An 18,407-nucleotide genomic window follows, 5' to 3' on the forward strand; every position below is an offset into this window, starting at 1 on the left:
AGCAAAACATGCCTTCCAAAAACCAAACGGCGCACCTTTCACTCTACGCCCCGCTGTGTGGCCGTACAGTAGTTTACGGCCACATATGGCGTGTTTCTGTAAACGGCAGAGTCAGGGCAATAAAGATACAGTCTTGTTTGGCTGTTAACCCTTGCTTTGTTAGTGGAAAAAATGGGTTAAAATGGAAAATTAGGCAAAAAAATGAAATTCTCAAATTTCATCCCCATTTGCCAATAACTCTTGTGCAACACCTAAAGGGTTAACAAAGTTTGTAAAATCAGTTTTGAATACCTTGAGGGGTGTAGTTTCTTAGATGGGGTCACTTTTATGGAGTTTCTACTCTAGGGGTGCATCAGGGGGCTTCAAATGGGACATGGTGTCAAAAAACCAGTCCAGCAAAATCTGGCTTCCAAAAACCATACGACGCACCTTTCACTCTACGCCCCGCTGTGTGGCCGTTCAGTAGTTTACGGCCACATATGGGGTGTTTCTGTAAACGGCAGAGTCAGGGCAATAAAGATACAGTCTTGTTTGACTGTTAACCCTTGCTTTGTTAGTGGAAAAAATGGGTTAAAATGGAAAATTAGGCAATAAAAGGAAATTCTCAAATTTCATCCCCATTTGCCAATAACTCTTGTGCAACACCTAAAGGGTTAACAAAGTTTGTAAAATCAGTTTTGAATACCTTGAGGGGTGTAGTTTATAGAATGGGGTCATTTTTGGGTGGTTTCTATTATGTAAGCCTCGCAAAGTGACTTCAGACCTGAACTCGTCCCTAAAAATTGGGTTTTTGTAAATTTCTGAAAAATTTCAAGATTTGCTTCTAAACTTCTAAGCCTTGTAACATCCCCAAAAAATAAAATATCATTCCCAAAATAATTCAAACATGAAGTAGACATATGGGGAATGTTAAGTCATCACAATTTTTGGGGGTATTACTATGTATTACAGAAGTAGAGAAACTGAAACTTTGAAATTTGCAAATTTTTCCCAATTTTTGGTAAATTTGACTTTTTTTTATGCAAAAAAAATATTTTTTTAACTTTATTTTACCAGTGTCATGAAGTACAATATGTGACGAAAAAACAATCTCAGAATGGCCTGGATAAGTCAAAGCGTTTTAAAGTTATCAGCACTTAAAGTGACACTGGTCAGATTTTCAAAAAATGGCCTGGTCCTAAGGTGTAAAAAGGCTGTGTCCCTAAGGGGTTAAAACATCAGGTATGATGTTGTTTTGATCAGGTAGTGTAAGGGTTACGCCTGCTTCACAGTGACAGACCAAACTATGACAGACCAAACTCCCCGTTTAACACACCGCAAACAACCGTAAACAGTCCATTTGCACAACCGCAAACTCTCCATTTGCACAAGGTTGGATACAAAGCTAGCCAAGACTCTTCCTCCACCCAGACATGTACAACACCAAGGGTCCCCGAAAGGTGACAACAAGCCCCCCAGGACGCCTGCTGTGGTTGGTCTTCCACCTCATCAAAGCCACCTTCCTTCTCTTCTTCAGACTCCTCTGCGTTGATGCAGGTCCAGCAATCGACGACGACTAGGCTGCTTCTGATGGTGATGGTGACCACAACTCTTCCTCTTCATGCTCATCTATGGCCTGATCCAGCACTCTTCGCAGGGCACGCTCCAGAAAAAAGGCATATGGGATGAGGTCGGTGATGTTGCCTTGGGTTTTACTGACCAGGTTTGTCACCTCCGCAAAAGGACGCATGATCTTACAGTCATTGTACATGAGTGTTCAGTAACGCGACCCAAAAATACCCAGCTCCGCAGAGGCTGTCCTCTTTTAAAAAAAATAAAATAAATCTGTTCTTACCAGTTCATCTCTGTTTCGTCCCATATCAGGGGCCGGTGTATGGAATAGATTTTAGGAACCAGGAGATGGAAAAAAAAAGCTTGGTCGGTCCTCTTACCTCCAATTTGTGGCACTGCGCGTGCACTGTGCAATCCCAATATGAGTGGTATGTTAAGTAGTACTATTCCTATCAGTTTAATCCCTGTTACATCCCCTATAAGGGGACGTGTATGGAATAGATTTTAGGAACCAGGAGGTGCAAAAAGATGCTTGGTTGGTCCTCTTACTTCCAATTTGGGGCACTGCACGTGCGCTGTGCAATGTACTGTGCTACCTGATATGAGTGGTATGTTAAGTAGTACTATTCCTATCAGTTTATTCCCTGTTATCTCCCTTATCAGGGGACGTGTATGGAATAGAGTTTAGACAACTGCAAAGAGTTGTCAATAGTTGACACACTCATGACATAAATTTTATTCCTCTATGCGTCAATCTTAGTGTAGTGATGACCGTGCTTGTGCGCACATTTGGCATATTGCAGGCGATGGCGGTTTTTTAAAGCCTATAGTCATGCTGAGGTAGTTCAGTGACAGTTAAGTGACCCAGAAAACAATGATTCTGCAGTGTGTACCCATTGTTGGCCTAGTAGGCTTTAATGATCACCTTAGATGATCACAAAGAAAATTTATGTTTTTTCTATGCAAAATTATACAGCCGATCGCTTTTGGTCTGTTCACAATGAAATCACTGTCGTTTGGAACGCTACATTTCTGTTAAAACTGTTACTTTATTAATCAGAAAAACAAAAGGGAAGGGGGACTAACCTATATTAAAATTCTAGGACACCATCCATTCAGTATAGGGTCGATATGAGGACCTATAAGCCGCATACACGGTAAATGCAGCTGCGGATGGGGTCACTAGAAATGCCGCAGGCTAGTGCTATACTGCAAGTGAAAGCCGAGGGCCATGGGGCCGTGCTAATTGATTCCACAGAAGTAAGCACTAAGGTGCGGTCAGTGTGCTCTGAATCACTACCAGCTCATGGATCCCTCGACTAAAGTTATAGATAGACTAATCCAGTGATAAACATCTGCCTGCAGAAGCCGATCTCAATTGAATCCATCCGTTCATGTGAAACGGATGTCTAAGAATCGGACCTGCAGACACGAATCACTGGATCTAAGCTAAGCTTGGTGAAACAGTCAGATCTGGATTGCTGTTGCTCATCTAACTGCAGAGGGCTGAGAACCGCAGACCTCAACTGCAGTGTGAGCGCAAAGCAGATACAAATGAACATTGATTCATCCCCACACCACACTCAACGCGTTTCGCCATAAGGCTCGTCAGGAGCGTGTATCTGTGGTTCGCAGGATAAATATTCAAAGCTGCTGAGCCTCCATTACAGAGGCTGCAGCTGTAAGTACGAGGTGGCCGAACGCGGCCGCTCAGGTGCACAGAATATGAGGAGAGTCCTCCTCCCCTCAACTGAGCCCCGCCTGCAGAACGGCCAATGAGGACGCAGGAGGCACGGCATCGCCGCATCATCCATCCCGCCCCCCTTGTGCCGCCCCCTCGATGAGACCGGCCCAGATGAATGTAATAACATTCTACATTAAAGTTAGAGTAAATATATACGGCGACTTACTACCCTGGCAACGTTTGTATAGCTCCGATCGGGACAGGGATCATGAAGTGGTATGAACTACACTGTATTTTATTTAATATTTTTTTTTTTTTTTTTTTTTATTATTTTTTTTTTTTATTTAATTAGTTGAGGACATCAATCGGTGGTGGTGGAGACAATACAGGAGGGTCAGGAAGGACCCAGCAGCATTTTTACTAGACGGCAATACTGTGATCAGGCTGATTTAAAGGGGCAGTGTATGGTATAATGTGGTATAAGTAATCCACAACCAATAATTACACTATCACACCCCTGGTATCTCCTAGCCCCCTCAATTGCCTAGGTGATCTAATGACATAAAGTCATTAGTAGTCCATGCCGCTGAGACACACGGATCGTGGGCAGTATGTCATCACCCCTAATGTTCCCCCGTTGCACCTCAGCTCCAGGGATCTAGAGAAAACACACAAAGGAATTATACTCATTTAGTCCCTGGGGCTGGAGCGCACATAGGCGGTAAATCCACTGTGTCTCTTTTTGCAATAACCGCCTATCAAAGTCGCCTCCTCTTGGCGCTCTTCTGACCACCTCCACAGCCTGAAATTTGATGACATCCACATCACCGTTGTGCATGGTCGATATGTGTCTAGCAATCGGGGTATCCGCCCCTTTGCGGATGTCATTTAGATGTTCTGCTATTCTTCTACGGAATTCTCTTGTGGTTTTACCCACATATTGCTTTCCGCAAACACAAGTGGCCAAATATACCAGGCCTCTTGTTTTGCAATTGACAAATGATCTGATAGTAAATCTCTGTTCAGTGACGCTACAGATAAATGTAGCGCCAGTCTGGATTGCAGGGCAAGCCACGCAGCTGCCACAGCGGAAGGTCCCTTTGAGGTTGGTACTCAGCCATGTGGATGTAGTCGGGCCCTGAAAAAAGCTGTGCACCAGGCGATCTCTCAAACTACGTCCACGTCTGTACGTGATTAGAGGTACATCGCCTATCATATCCCCAATATCTGGGTCTGATTTAAGAATACCCCAGTAGGTCGTCAGCAAGTCACGCACTGTGTTGTGTGCTTCATCATATGTGGCTATGATGCGCAACTGGTCCATTCCAGCCGATCCCGACCTAGGGGTAAGGAGGGCATCCCGGTTTTGTGCCAGTGAATGCTGGTACGCTTTAGTTAGTACATGTTGTGGGTACCCCCTACTCCTAAATCTGGTTCGTAGATCACTGGATGCCGTTCTGAAATCCGACATACTGGAGCAGTTACGCCTTACCCGAAGGTATTGCCCTTTTGGAATTCCCCTCTTCAGGGGCAGGGGGTGGCAACTGTCCCAACTAAGGAGGCTGTTTGTTGCAGTCTCCTTGCGGAACAGCCGTGTGCCAATATTGCCCATCCTGTCCCTGAAGATGGTTAAATCTAGAAAGTTGATTTGAGATTCCTGGATCTCTGATGTAAAAAAGAATCCCATAGTGTTTATGTTCAGGTCTGAAACAAACCGATTGAAGTCCTCAACACTCCCAGACCATAAAATCAATACATCATCGATGAAGCGTAACCACAAATTAATGTGGTCAGCCCATCTCTGATTATCCGCGAACACAACTTCACGTTCCCACCAGCCCAGGTAGAGATTGGCGAAGGTCGGGGCACAGGGGCTCCCCATCGCCACTCCCCTGAGCTGGTGGTACATGCGATGATCAAAGATAAAACAGTTGTGCTCAAGGATAAATTTCATTAGTTCAAGAATAAATTCGTTATGCTGCCAGCAATGGGTGCCACGTTGACTAAGGAAAGAGGCCACAACTCCACACCCCCTATCATGGGGTATGGAGCTGTACAAGGCCTCAACATCCAGGCTGGCCAGCATAACGTTCTCACCAAGATGTATTCCTTCCAATTTTTTGATTACATCCATAGAATCACGTACATACGAGGATAGGGACACCGCAAATGGTCGTAAAATCCTATCCACGTATGTACTGATTGGATGTGTCAAACTCCCAGTCCCTGACACAATAGGACGTCCCTTTAAGGGGGTAAGTCCCTTGTGCACCTTGGGTAACCCATAGAAACAAGGGATCTGGGGATGTTTGGGAAACAAAAACTCAAATTCAGATCTACTGATAAGGGCATGATCGTGTGCTGTGTCCAAGAGGTCCTTCAATTGCCTCCTGAACATCTCAGTAGGATTTGATTCCAGCACACGATAACATGATTTATCACTGAGAATGTTCAGACACATGATCTTATATTGGTCACAGTTCATTACGACAATATTCCCTCCCTTGTCCGATGGTTTAATGACAAGGGAGTTGTCGCGTTCCAGTTCCATGTTGAGGCCTTGTACAGCTCCATACCCCATGATAGGGGGTGTGGAGTTGTGGCCTCTTTCCTTAGTCAACGTGGCACCCATTGCTGGCAGCATAACGAATTTATTCTTGAACTAATGAAATTTATCCTTGAGCACAACTGTTTTATCTTTGATCATCGCATGTACCACCAGCTCAGGGGAGTGGCGATGGGGAGCCCCTGTGCCCCGACCTTCGCCAATCTCTACCTGGGCTGGTGGGAACGTGAAGTTGTGTTCGCGGATAATCAGAGATGGGCTGACCACATTAATTTGTGGTTACGCTTCATCGATGATGTATTGATTTTATGGTCTGGGAGTGTTGAGGACTTCAATCGGTTTGTTTCAGACCTGAACATAAACACTATGGGATTCTTTTTTACATCAGAGATCCAGGAATCTCAAATCAACTTTCTGGATTTAACCATCTTCAGGGACAGGATGGGCAATATTGGCACACGGCTGTTCCGCAAGGAGACTGCAACAAACAGCCTCCTTAGTTGGGACAGTTGCCACCCCCTGCCCCTGAAGAGGGGAATTCCAAAAGGGCAATACCTTCGGGTAAGGCGTAACTACTCCAGTATGTCGGATTTCAGAACGGCATCCAGTGATCTACGAACCAGATTTAGGAGTAGGGGGTACCCACAACATGTACTAACTAAAGCGTACCAGCATTCACTGGCACAAAACCGGGATGCCCTCCTTACCCCTAGGTCGGGATCGGCTGGAATGGACCAGTTGCGCATCATAGCCACATATGATGAAGCACACAACACAGTGCGTGACTTGCTGACGACCTACTGGGGTATTCTTAAATCAGACCCAGATATTGGGGATATGATAGGCGATGTACCTCTAATCACGTACAGACGTGGACGTAGTTTGAGAGATCGCCTGGTGCACAGCTTTTTTCAGGGCCCGACTACATCCACATGGCTGAGTACCAACCTCAAAAGGACCTTCCGCTGTGGCAGCTGCGTGGCTTGCCCTGCAATCCAGACTGGCGCTACATTTATCTGTAGCGTCACTGAACAGAGATTTACTATCAGATCATTTGTCAATTGCAAAACAAGAGGCCTGGTATATTTGGCCACTTGTGTTTGCGGAAAGCAATATGTGGGTAAAACCACAAGAGAATTCCGTAGAAGAATAGCAGAACATCTAAATGACATCCGCAAAGGGGCGGATACCCCGATTGCTAGACACATATCGACCATGCACAACGGTGATGTGGATGTCATCAAATTTCAGGCTGTGGAGGTGGTCAGAAGAGCGCCAAGAGGAGGCGACTTTGATAGGCGGTTATTGCAAAAAGAGACACAGTGGATTTACCGCCTATGTGCGCTCCAGCCCCAGGGACTAAATGAGTATAATTCCTTTGTGTGATCCCTGGAGCTGAGGTGCAACGGGGGAACATTAGGGGTGATGACATACTGCCCACGATCCGTGTGTCTCAGCGGCATGGACTACTAATGACTTTATGTCATTAGATCACCTAGGCAATTGAGGGGGCTAGGAGATACCAGGGGTGTGATAGTGTAATTATTGGTTGTGGATTTCTTATACCACATTATACCATACACTGCCCCTTTAAATCAGCCTGATCACAGTATTGCCGTCTAGTAAAAATGCTGCTGGGTCCTTCCTGACCCTCCTGTATTGTCTCCACCACCACCGATTGATGTCCTCAACTAATTAAATAAATAAAAATAATAATAAAAAAAAAAAAAAAAAAAAATAAATAAATAAAATACAGTGTAGTTCATACCACTTCATGATCCCTGTCCCGATCGGAGCTATACAAACGTTGCCAGGGTAGTAAGTCGCCGTATATATTTACTCTAACTTTAATGTAGAATGTTATTACATTCATCTGGGCCGGTCTCATCGAGGGGGCGGCACAAGGGGGGCGGGATGGATGATGCGGCGATGCCGTGCCTCCTGCGTCCTCATTGGCCGTTCTGCAGGCGGGGCTCAGTTGAGGGGAGGAGGACTCTCCTCATATTCTGTGCACCTGAGCGGCCGCGTTCGGCCACCTCGTACTTACAGCTGCAGCCTCTGTAATGGAGGCTCAGCAGCTTTGAATATTTATCCTGCGAACCACAGATACACGCTCCTGACGAGCCTTATGGCGAAACGCGTTGAGTGTGGTGTGGGGATGAATCAATGTTCATTTGTATCTGCTTTGCGCTCACACTGCAGTTGAGGTCTGCGGTTCTCAGCCCTCTGCAGTTAGATGAGCAACAGCAATCCAGATCTGCCTGTTTCACCCAGCTTAGCTTAGATCCAGTGATTCGTGTCTGCAGGGCCGATTCTTAGACATCCGTTTCACATGAACGGATGGATTCAATTGAGATCGGCTTCTGCAGGCAGATGTTTATCACTGGATTAGTCTATCCATAACTTTAGTCGAGGGATCCATGAGCTGGTAGTGATTTAGAGCACACTGACCGCACCTTAGTGCTTACTTCTGTGGAATCAATTAGCACGGCCCCATGGCCCTCTGCTTTCACTTGCAGTATAGCACTAGCCTGCGGCATTTCTAGTGACCCCATCCGCAGCTGCATTTACCGTGTATGCGGCTTATAGGTCCTCATATCGACCCTATACTGAATGGATGGTGTCCTAGAATTTTAATATAGGTTAGTCCCCCTTCCCTTTTGTTTTTCTGATTAATAAAGTAACAGTTTTAACAGAAATGTAGCGTTCCAAACGACAGTGATTTGATTTTGATAGGTGGAACGTATACCATATATCAGTTATACCAGTGAAATTTTCTGTTCACAATGAAGCAACAACCTTATTATCTGGGGTGTGCCAACATTGCCATTGCCAACACACTCATAGAGGTGATCACTTTATTGTGATACGCAAGCCCCTTCACCACAACAAGGTAACGATCACGAAGGGGAATTGACACATGTATGTGCCTTTTTTTTGTTTTGTTTTTGCAGCCACAGTGCAGCACCAGAGGCCATAAAAATTGGGCATGTACACATGCCTGAAAAACAAGGTATTGTTGCAGCCACTGCTGCACTGAAGTCACGCAGGTCATCCGGAATGCAGAGATAAAATACAGCAGCGTGTGGACCATTTTTAGCCCAAGGCAGCTCATCTCGTCAGTCCTTTTTAGTCAAATGTATCGCCCACTGTCAGTCTCTTCGGGATCCATGCCTCATTCATCTTAATAAAGGTGAGGTAATCTAGGCTTTTTTGAAATAGGCGACTTCTCTTCTCATTGACAATACATCCTGCTGCACTGAAGGTCCTTTCTGACAGGACACTTGAAGCGGGGCAGGCCAGAAGTTCTATCGCAAATTGGGATAGCTCAGGCCACAGGTCAAGCCTGCACACCCAGTAGTCAAGGGGTTCATCGCTCCACAGAGTGTTGATATCTGCAGTTAAGTCAAGGTAGTTTGCTACCTGTTGGTCGAGTCGTTCTCTGAGGGTGGACCCCGAAGGGCTGTGGCAATGCGTAGGGCTTAAAAAGCTCTGCATGTCCTCAATCAACAACACTTCTGTAAAGCATCCTGTCCTTGCCCACGTGGTCGTGGTAGGAGGAGGATTACTTTCACCTCTTCCCCTGTTAGATTTCCGTTGTGCTGTGACATCACCCTTATACGCTGTGTAAAGCATACTTTTTAACTTGTTTTGGAACTGCTGCATCCTTTCCAACTTCCGGTAATTTGGTAACATTTCAGCCACTTATACGGGGGGTCTAGTAGTGTGGCCACCCAGTACAGGTCGTTCTCCTTCAGCCTTTTTATACGAGAGTCCCTCAACAGGCTCGACAGCATGAAAGACCCATTTTCAAAAGGTTAGATGCCGAGCTACTCATGTCCCGTTCCTCGTCCTCACTGATCTCAATGAAGGTCTGTTCTTCAACCCAGCCACGTACAACACCACGGGTAACAGATAGGTGACAACGAGCACCCTGGGATGCCTGCTGTGTTTGGTCTTCCTCCTCCTCAAAAGCCACATTCCTCCTCTGACTCCTCTTCCTCAGACTCCTCTTCCAGCGTTGCCGCAGGACCAGCAAGAGATGCTGATAAGGCTGTTTCTGGTGGTGATGGTGACCACAACTCGTCCTCTTCACGCTCATCAATGGCCTGATCCAGCACTCTTCGCAGGGCACGCTCCAGGAAAAAACAAAAACAAATGGGATGATGTCGCTGATAGTGCCTTTGGTGTGACTGACTAGGTTTGTCACCTCCTCAAAAGGACGCATGAGACATATGTGCACGGCACATGTTTCAACTTGCCCAAATTCAATGCCACAAACAAATTGCTTCCGTTGTCACACACCACTTTGCCAATCTCCAGTTGGTACAGAGTCAGCCACTGATCAACCAGTGTGTTCAGGGCGGACAGGAGTGCTGGTCCGGTGTGACTCTCTGCTTTCAGGCAAGTCAACCCCAAGATGGCGTGACTGTCACGACGGACAGGGTACAGAGATAAATAAACCAACAAGTATCTACGTGAGAAGCTGGGGCTAAGGTCACCTCCTAGCAAATCCCTAACAGCTCTCCCTGTACTGCTATGCCCACATTCAGACCCTTAAGGTGGGATGAATGTGTCCTCGTGCCTGGGCTGAAAATACCCTAGAATCCCTGAGATGGTGAAAGGGGAATAGGGGCAGCCTGTTCGCTCAGAACCTGGAGGGGACAGACGTAACTCAAACAGCCTAGACAGAAAACAACAAGAAATCAGAAACCAACTTATTTTATTTGAGCAGGAACAGCCAATCCTTCCTTCCTTGCTTCCAAAGCCAGACAGAAGCTATAACCCACACGGAACACTGGGAGTGAGAGTAATTTAAACCAACGACCCCACCCAGTGCACCTGAAGGGAGGCGGATCTAGCACGACTCCAAAACCAAACAAAAAACTAAACACGTGCTGCAAATCTGGCAGACCTCCGCACATAGTCAGAGCAGGGCATGACAGTGACACTGTCATATCCGGGATGTGGAATAGCCCCTGGGGAGCTGGGGGGGGTGAATTTGATGTGGAGCAAGACGCAGCAACAGAAGAGGACTCAGCCGAGGAGGTTAGCGAAGAGGATGAAGTAGGAGGAGTAGAGGAGGTGGCAGCAGGCCTGCCTGCAAGTCGTGGCGGTGTCACCAACTCCTCTGCAGAGCCACACATTCCATGCTTGGCAGCCGTCAGCAGGTTTTCCCAATGTGCAGTGTACGTAATATACCTGCCCTGACCGTGCTTTGCAGACCAGGTATCAGTGGTCAGATGGACCCTTGCCCCAACACTGTGTGCCAGTCGTGCCATGACTTCCTTTTCCACAGAGTACAGGTTGGGGATTGCCTTTTGTGAAAATAAATTTCCACTGCAGTGTCCCAATAGCTACAATTTTTTTGAAGGCCTCAGACTCCACCAGCTTGTATGGTAAAAGCTGGTGGGCTAAGAGTTCCCACAAGCCAGCTGTCAGACACAGGGCAAGGGGGTGACTCTGTGACATTGGCTTCTTACACTCCAACATTTCCTTGACAGACACCTGACTGTGGGCAGATGAGCAGGAACTGCTCAAGGTGAGAGGCGGAGTGGCGGATGGTTGAGAGGAGGCAAGGACGACAGCAGTGGTTGATGTGGCTGAAGATGCTGGACCAGGAGGAGGATGGTGGCTTTGAGTTTGTGTGCTGCTTGTACTCGTCATCATGTGTTGATCCCATAGGTGTTTGCGATGTGAGATCATGTGCCTTCGCAAAGCAGTTGTACGTAGGTGGGTGTGGGACTTCCCACGACTCAGTTTCTTTTGGCACAAGTTGCAAATGGCATCGCTGTTATCAGAGGCAGACACACAAAAAAAAATGACACACTGCTGAGCTTTGCAATGACGGCATTCTGGTGGTGGCAACAGCATGCGTTGATTGGTGTGCTGTCTGGCTGACCCTAGGTGCCAATTCATGCTGTCTTACTGTGCCACTAGCTCCTTGCGACGACCTTCCCCTGCTTCCAACTTGTCTCCTCCTCCTCTCTGTCTCCCCATCTGAACTTTCCCCCGTTCTTCTTCTCTTCAAGTGGGCACCCATGGACATCCACGGACACATCGTCATCATCAACCACTTCACTTTTATCTGACAACTCAGCAAAGGAAGCAGCAGTGGGTACAACATCATCATCATTACACCGTACATACATGTGTGTAATGCTGCCTGACTGAGACATATCCCTGTTATTTACATCCTCTAGCAATAATGGTTGTGCATCACTCATTTCTTCCAACTGATGTGTAAATAACTCCTCTGACAGATCAAGTGAAGCAGCTGTGGTGCTAGTGTTGGTGGTGGCGGCAGGCAGGCGAGTGTTAACTTGAAAGGTGCCCGAAGCTGAGCTGGAGGAGGATGGTGCGTCAAGGTTCCGAGCGGAAGCTATAGAAGAATGGGTGTCCAGTGTTAGCCAGTAAACTATGTCCTCAGAACTTTTCGAGTTCAGGGTACGAGGCCACTGAACACTGGGCATTATTCTAGGGGCAAAGGAGATCACAGCACCACGACCACGACGGGGTGGCCTTCCTCTGCCTGTCTTTTTTTTTTCCGATTAGTTGTACTATGCGTGCAAGCTACTGTGACACCAGATATGAGTGGTGGCACTGGGCACTGGCAGTAGTGGACACAGTACATGCTGCCTTTTTTGGCAATACCCTCCATCTGGGTCATATGCCACATTAGTCAGTATAAAAATTTAAGCCAGAAATGCAGCAATCATTTTCTGGGTTTTAAAAATAACCCTTTTTGGGCCAAATACTAAATTTGCGGCCTTGTCTGCATCTGTCATTGTGAGATACACGCATTAGATACTGCTGTTCTATTCTGTTATTTAAAAAAAACACCTATTTTGAGAAAAGTAATTAATAATGCAGCCTTTGCAGCATCTGCTATTGTGAGATACACGCGTTAGATACTGGTGTTCTATTCTGTTATTACAAAAACACCCATTTAGGGCAAAAAAAACTAAATTTGCTGCCTTGTCTTTATCTGTCAGTGTGAGATACAAGCTTGAAATACAGCAATAATATTCTGGGTTTAAAAAAAAATAAACACCCATTTTGGGCAAAGTACTTAATATTGCAGCCTTTGCACCATCTGCGGCCTTGTCTGCATCTGTCAGTGTGAAATACACGTGTTAGATACTGCTGTTCTATTCTATTATTTAAAAAAAAAAAAAGATCTTAAATTTGAGAAATATTAGAGAAGCGTCAAACAAGGGACGTGGCCCCGATCGCAGTGCTGCTGGTGGAGCTCCTGTTGCAGGGAGAGAATGTGGTCGATCTGTGCCCGCTACACGCACAGTCTGAGCCCTAAGTCATGCAGCAGTCTTTTCTGCTTTTTGATGACCTTGCTAGCAGGGTTTACAAGGGCCATTCCCCTAGCCCTGCCCCAGAAGTGAAAGAGATTGAGTGCACCGATGCCCAACCACTTATGTTTCAAAATGAGTATATAGTAGGACCACCGCAATACATCTCGGATGATGACGAAACACAGGTGCCAATTGCTGTGGCTTTCAAAAGTGTGCAGACCGACAAGGTGGGCAGGGGTGAAGACTGGGTAAAAGATGATGTGGAGGACGATGAGGTCCTCGACCCTACATGGAATCAAGGTCATGCGAGTGACCTGTGTAGTTCGGAGGAAGAGGCAGTGGTCGCACAGAGCCACCAGCACAGCAAAAGAGTGAGCAGGGTGCAAAAGCGGAGCGGCCGTCCCCTAGACAGTACGCCTGCTACTGCGCACTGCAGCAAGGGACCGAGCACACCAAAGCCAGTTACAAGTAGTTCCCTGCCGTGGCAGTTCTTCAGACAATGTGTTGTCAATAATACACAAGTGGTTTGCACGCTGTGCAATCAGAGCCTGAAGCGAGGCATAAACGTTCTCAACCTAAGCACAACCTGCATGACCAGACATCTAAGTGCAAAGCACGAGCTGCAGTGGAGTAGACACCTCAAAAACAAAGAAAGGTCTCTTGCTCTTCCTGCTTCTTCTTCTGCTGCAGTCTCAGCCTATTCATCTACCTCTGGAGTGACAGTGCCACCTGCCACCTCACAAACTGAGGATCTGCCAGCAACACCACCATCTGGGTCTAGTGATGTCCCAAACTATTCGCCGGCGAACAGTTCCCGGTGAACATAGCTTGTTCGCGTTCGCCGCGGCGGGCGAACATATGCGATGTTTGGTCCGCCCCCTATACATCATCATTGAGTAAACTTTGACCCTGTACCTCACAGTCAGCAGACACATTCCAGCCAATCAGCAGCAGACCCTCCCACCTCCTGGACAGCATCCATTTTAGATTCATTCGGAAGCTGCATTCTCAGTGAGAGGAGGGACAGTGCTGCTGCTGCTGCTGATTTAATAGGAAAAGCGTTAGCTAGGGCAGTGTTCTGTGTCCATAGACTCATCTGCTGTAAGGACAGCGTCCTGACAGCACCCCAAAAAGCCCTTTTTTAGGGCTCGTACATCAGTCTGCTTATATATATATATATATATATATATATTGCAGTTGCCTGGCTGCCCGTGTGTGAGAGGCTGCAGGCTCAGTCACAGACAGCACTGTGTGCACACCATTCATACAGGGTGTCACAGAAAATACCTTGCAGATAAAAAGAAAAATATATATTTAATATTTTTCAGTGATATAATTACAGTTGCAAGCCCGTGTGTGTCAGGCCCACACAGACTGTATTGTGGCCACTGGCTAGTGGCTAGGCCTCCACTCATACCGTTACAGGGTGTCACTCACTAAAATACCTTGCAAATAAAAAAAAAATTATATTTAATATTTTTCTGTGATATAATCACAGTTGCAAGCCTGTGTGTGTCAGGCCCACACAAACTGTACTGTGCCCACTGCCCACCACTTATATAGGGTGGCACAGTACCTTGCACGCATAGTACAGTACCACTTATCTAAAAAAAAAAATGACAGGCAGAGGCAGGCCACCCCGCAGGAGCCGTCGTGGACGTGGTGCTGTGATTTCCACTGACCCTGGAATAATGCCAAGTGTTCAGAGGCCAGGTACCCTGAACCCCAAAAAATCTGAGAAAATATTTGACTGGCTTACACAAGACACTTAATCTTCAACAGCTACCGCTAAGAACCTTGGCGCACCATCCTTCTCCAGCTCAGCTTTGGTCACCTGCTCTCAAGTTACCACTCTCCCACCCGGCGCCACCACCACCACTACCACCACAGCCGCTTCACTTGATCCCTCAGAGAAGTTATTTACACATCAGGTGAATGAAATTAGTGATGCACAACCATTATTGCCAGAGGATGTAGATAACAGGGATGTCTCAGTCAGGCAGCATTACACACATGGCCGTACAGTGTGATGATGATGATGATGTTGTACCTGCTGCTGCTTCCTTTGCTGAGGTGTCAGATAAAAGTGAAGTGGATGATGATGACGATGTGTCCGTGAATGCCACGTGGGTGCCTGCTCGAAGAGAAGAAGAAGAGGAGGAAAGTTCAGAAGGGGAGACAGAGAGAAGGAGGAGACGAGTTGGAAGCAGGGGGAGGTCATCGCAAGGAGCTAGTGGCACAGTCAGACAGCATGCATTGGCACCCGGGGTCAGCCAGACATCACGCCAATCAACGCATGCTGTTGCCACCACCAGAATGCCGTCATTGCAAAGCTCAGCAGTGTGGAATTTTTTTGTGTGTCTGCCTCTGATAACAGCAATGCCATTTGCAACCTGTGCCAAAAGAAACTGAATCGTGTGAACTCCAACACCCACCTAGGTACAACTGCTTTGTGAAGGCACATGATCTCACATCACAAACGCCAATGGGATCAACACATGAGTACAAGCAGCACACAAACTCAAAGCCACCATCCTCCTCCTGGTCCAGCATCTTCAGCCACGTCAACCACTGCTGTCCTCCTTGCCCCCTCTCAACCACCCGCCACTCCGCCTCTCACTTTCAACAGTTCCATCTCACTTGCCCACAGTCAGGTGTCTGTCAAGGAAATGTTTGAGCGTAAGAAGCAAATGTCACAGAGTCACCCCCTTGCCCGGCGTCTGACAGCTGGCTTGATGGAACTCTTAGCCCGCTAGATTTTACCATACCAGCTGGTAGAGTCCGAGGCCTTCAAAAAATTTGTCGCTATTGGGACACCACAGTGGAAGGTACCCGGACAATTATTTTTTTTCAAAAAAGGCAATCCCAAACCTCTACTCAATCCCTGATTGAAAAGGAAGTCCTGGCATCTCTGGCATACAGTGTTGGGGCAAGGGTCCATGTGATCACTGATACCTGGTCTGCAAAGCATGGTCAGAGCAGGTATATCACCTACACTGTGCATTTGGTCAACCTGCTGACGGCTGCCAAGCATGGAATGCGTGGCTCTGCAGCGGAGTTGGTGACACCGCCACGACTTGCAGGCAGGCCTGCTGCCACCTCCTCTACTCCTCCTACTCTATCCTCCTTCATAACCTCCTCGGCTGAGTCCTCTTCTGCTGCGGCGTCTGGCTGCACATCAACTGAATCCCCCAGCTCCCCGGGGGCTATACCACATCCCGAATACGACAGTGTCACGGTGTCTTGGGGTTGACTTGCCTAAAAGCACAGAGCCACACCGGACCAGCACTCCTGTCAGCCCTGAACGCACAGATGGATCAGTGGCTGACCCTGCACCAACTGGAGATCGGCAAAGTGGTGTGTGACAATGGAAGCAATTTGTTGGCGGCATTGAATTTGGGCAAGTTGTCACATGTGCCGTGCATGGCACATGTGTTGAATCTCATTGTACAGCGCTTTGTGTCTAAGTACCCAGGCTTACAGGACATCCTCAAGCAGGCCAGGAAGGTGTGTGGCCATTTCAGGCGTTCCTACACGGAACATGCATGCCTAATTTTTCTGGCCTCTAGTGCTGCACTGTAGCTGCAAAAACAAAACAAAAAAAAAAGGCACATACATGTGTCAATTCCCCTTCGTGATCGGTACCTTGTTGTGGTGAAGGGGCTTGCGTATCACAATAAAGCGATCATCACCTCTATTAGTGTGTTGGCAATGTTGCCACACCCCAGATAAGGCAGTTTCTTCATTATGATCAGACTAAAAGCGATCGGCTGGATAATTTTCCATAGAAAAAACATTTTTTATTTTTTTTAAAGTTGTATGGGTTTTTAATACATAAAATAAAAAAAATCATAATAAAGTCTCTTAATAGTTTATTAGAAATAATGCAGACAATTTAAAAAAATCCCCATCAATTCCAATACAAAGCAAGTACAGAGCTCAGAACAAAATTATTTCAGGATATTGTTAATTCGACAATGATTAATCAATTTGACACTTCCCCGGGGACGTAACAGGGATTAAACTGATAGGAATAGTACTAGTTAAAACACCACTCATATAGGGTTTCACAGCATATTGCTCCATGCACGCGCAGTGCCCCAACTTGGGAGTAAGAGGACCGACCAAGCTGCTTTTTCCATCTCCCGGTTCCCAAAATCAGTTCAGTTTGGTGTATCAGAGTTTGGTCTGTCACTGAAGGCAGTCGAAGGTACCTGGCCTAAACATTTTTTCACAAAAGACAATCCCTGATATGGGACGTAACAGGGATTAAAATGATGAGAATAGTACTACAGAAAATACCACTCATATCAGGGTGTGACAGTAAATTGCACTGGCGCAGATGCAGTGACCGTGGTGTGGATTCAAACAAAGGGGAGGGAGCAAGCGTTTTTTTAACCATCTCCCCTTTCGAAAAATCTATTTAATTCACCTTTCGGGGACCCTTGGTGTTGTACGTGGCTGGGTGGAGGAAGAAACCTTCAATGACATCAACGGGACATGGCTAGCTTGGTATCCAACCTTGTGGAAATGGGAAGTTTGCGGTTGGGCAAATGGACTGTTTGCGGTTGTTTGCGGTGCATTAAAAGGGGAGTTTGGTCTGTCAATGTCTGTGAAGCGGGCGTAACCCTTACACTACCTTATCGATACAACATCATACCTGATAGTATACACACAATGGATTTTTTAAACCACGTTGTTCAAAAAAAAATTTGGATTGTTAGGTGATATATGCCCTTTATGGATTAAAATCCAACTCTGCGTCAACTATGTAATTTTCCATGGGAGTTTTGCCATGGATCCCCCTCCGGTATGCCACAATCCAGGTGTTAGTCCCCTTGAAACAACTTTTCCATCACTACTGTGGCTAGAAAGAGTCCCTGTGGGTTTTAAAATTTGCCTGCCTATTGAAGTCAATGGTGGTTCGCCCTGGCCACCCGTTCGCGAACATTTGCAGAAATGAGCGTTTGCCACTCGCGAACGGAAATTTTTATGTTCGCAGCATCTCTACCTGGGTCAACATGCATCTCCACAATGTCCCAAACACTGGAGCGGAAGAGGAAGTACCCCCCTACCCACCCGTGATCCCTGGTCCTGAATGCCAGGATTTCAATATTACTGGCTTTTGAAATGCTGTCATTCCATCTGGTGGAGACAGAGAGTTTTAAAAGCCTTAAGGCATTGGCTGTCCCACAGTATGTCGTGCCCAGCCGCCACTATTTTTCCAGGGTGCTATCCCTTCTCTGCACAACCAAGTGGAGGACAGAATCAGGTGTGCACTGCTCAATGCCATCTG

This window comes from Bufo gargarizans, chromosome 5 (genome assembly GCF_014858855.1).
Source record: "Bufo gargarizans isolate SCDJY-AF-19 chromosome 5, ASM1485885v1, whole genome shotgun sequence".
Lineage (NCBI taxonomy): Eukaryota > Metazoa > Chordata > Amphibia > Anura > Bufonidae > Bufo > Bufo gargarizans.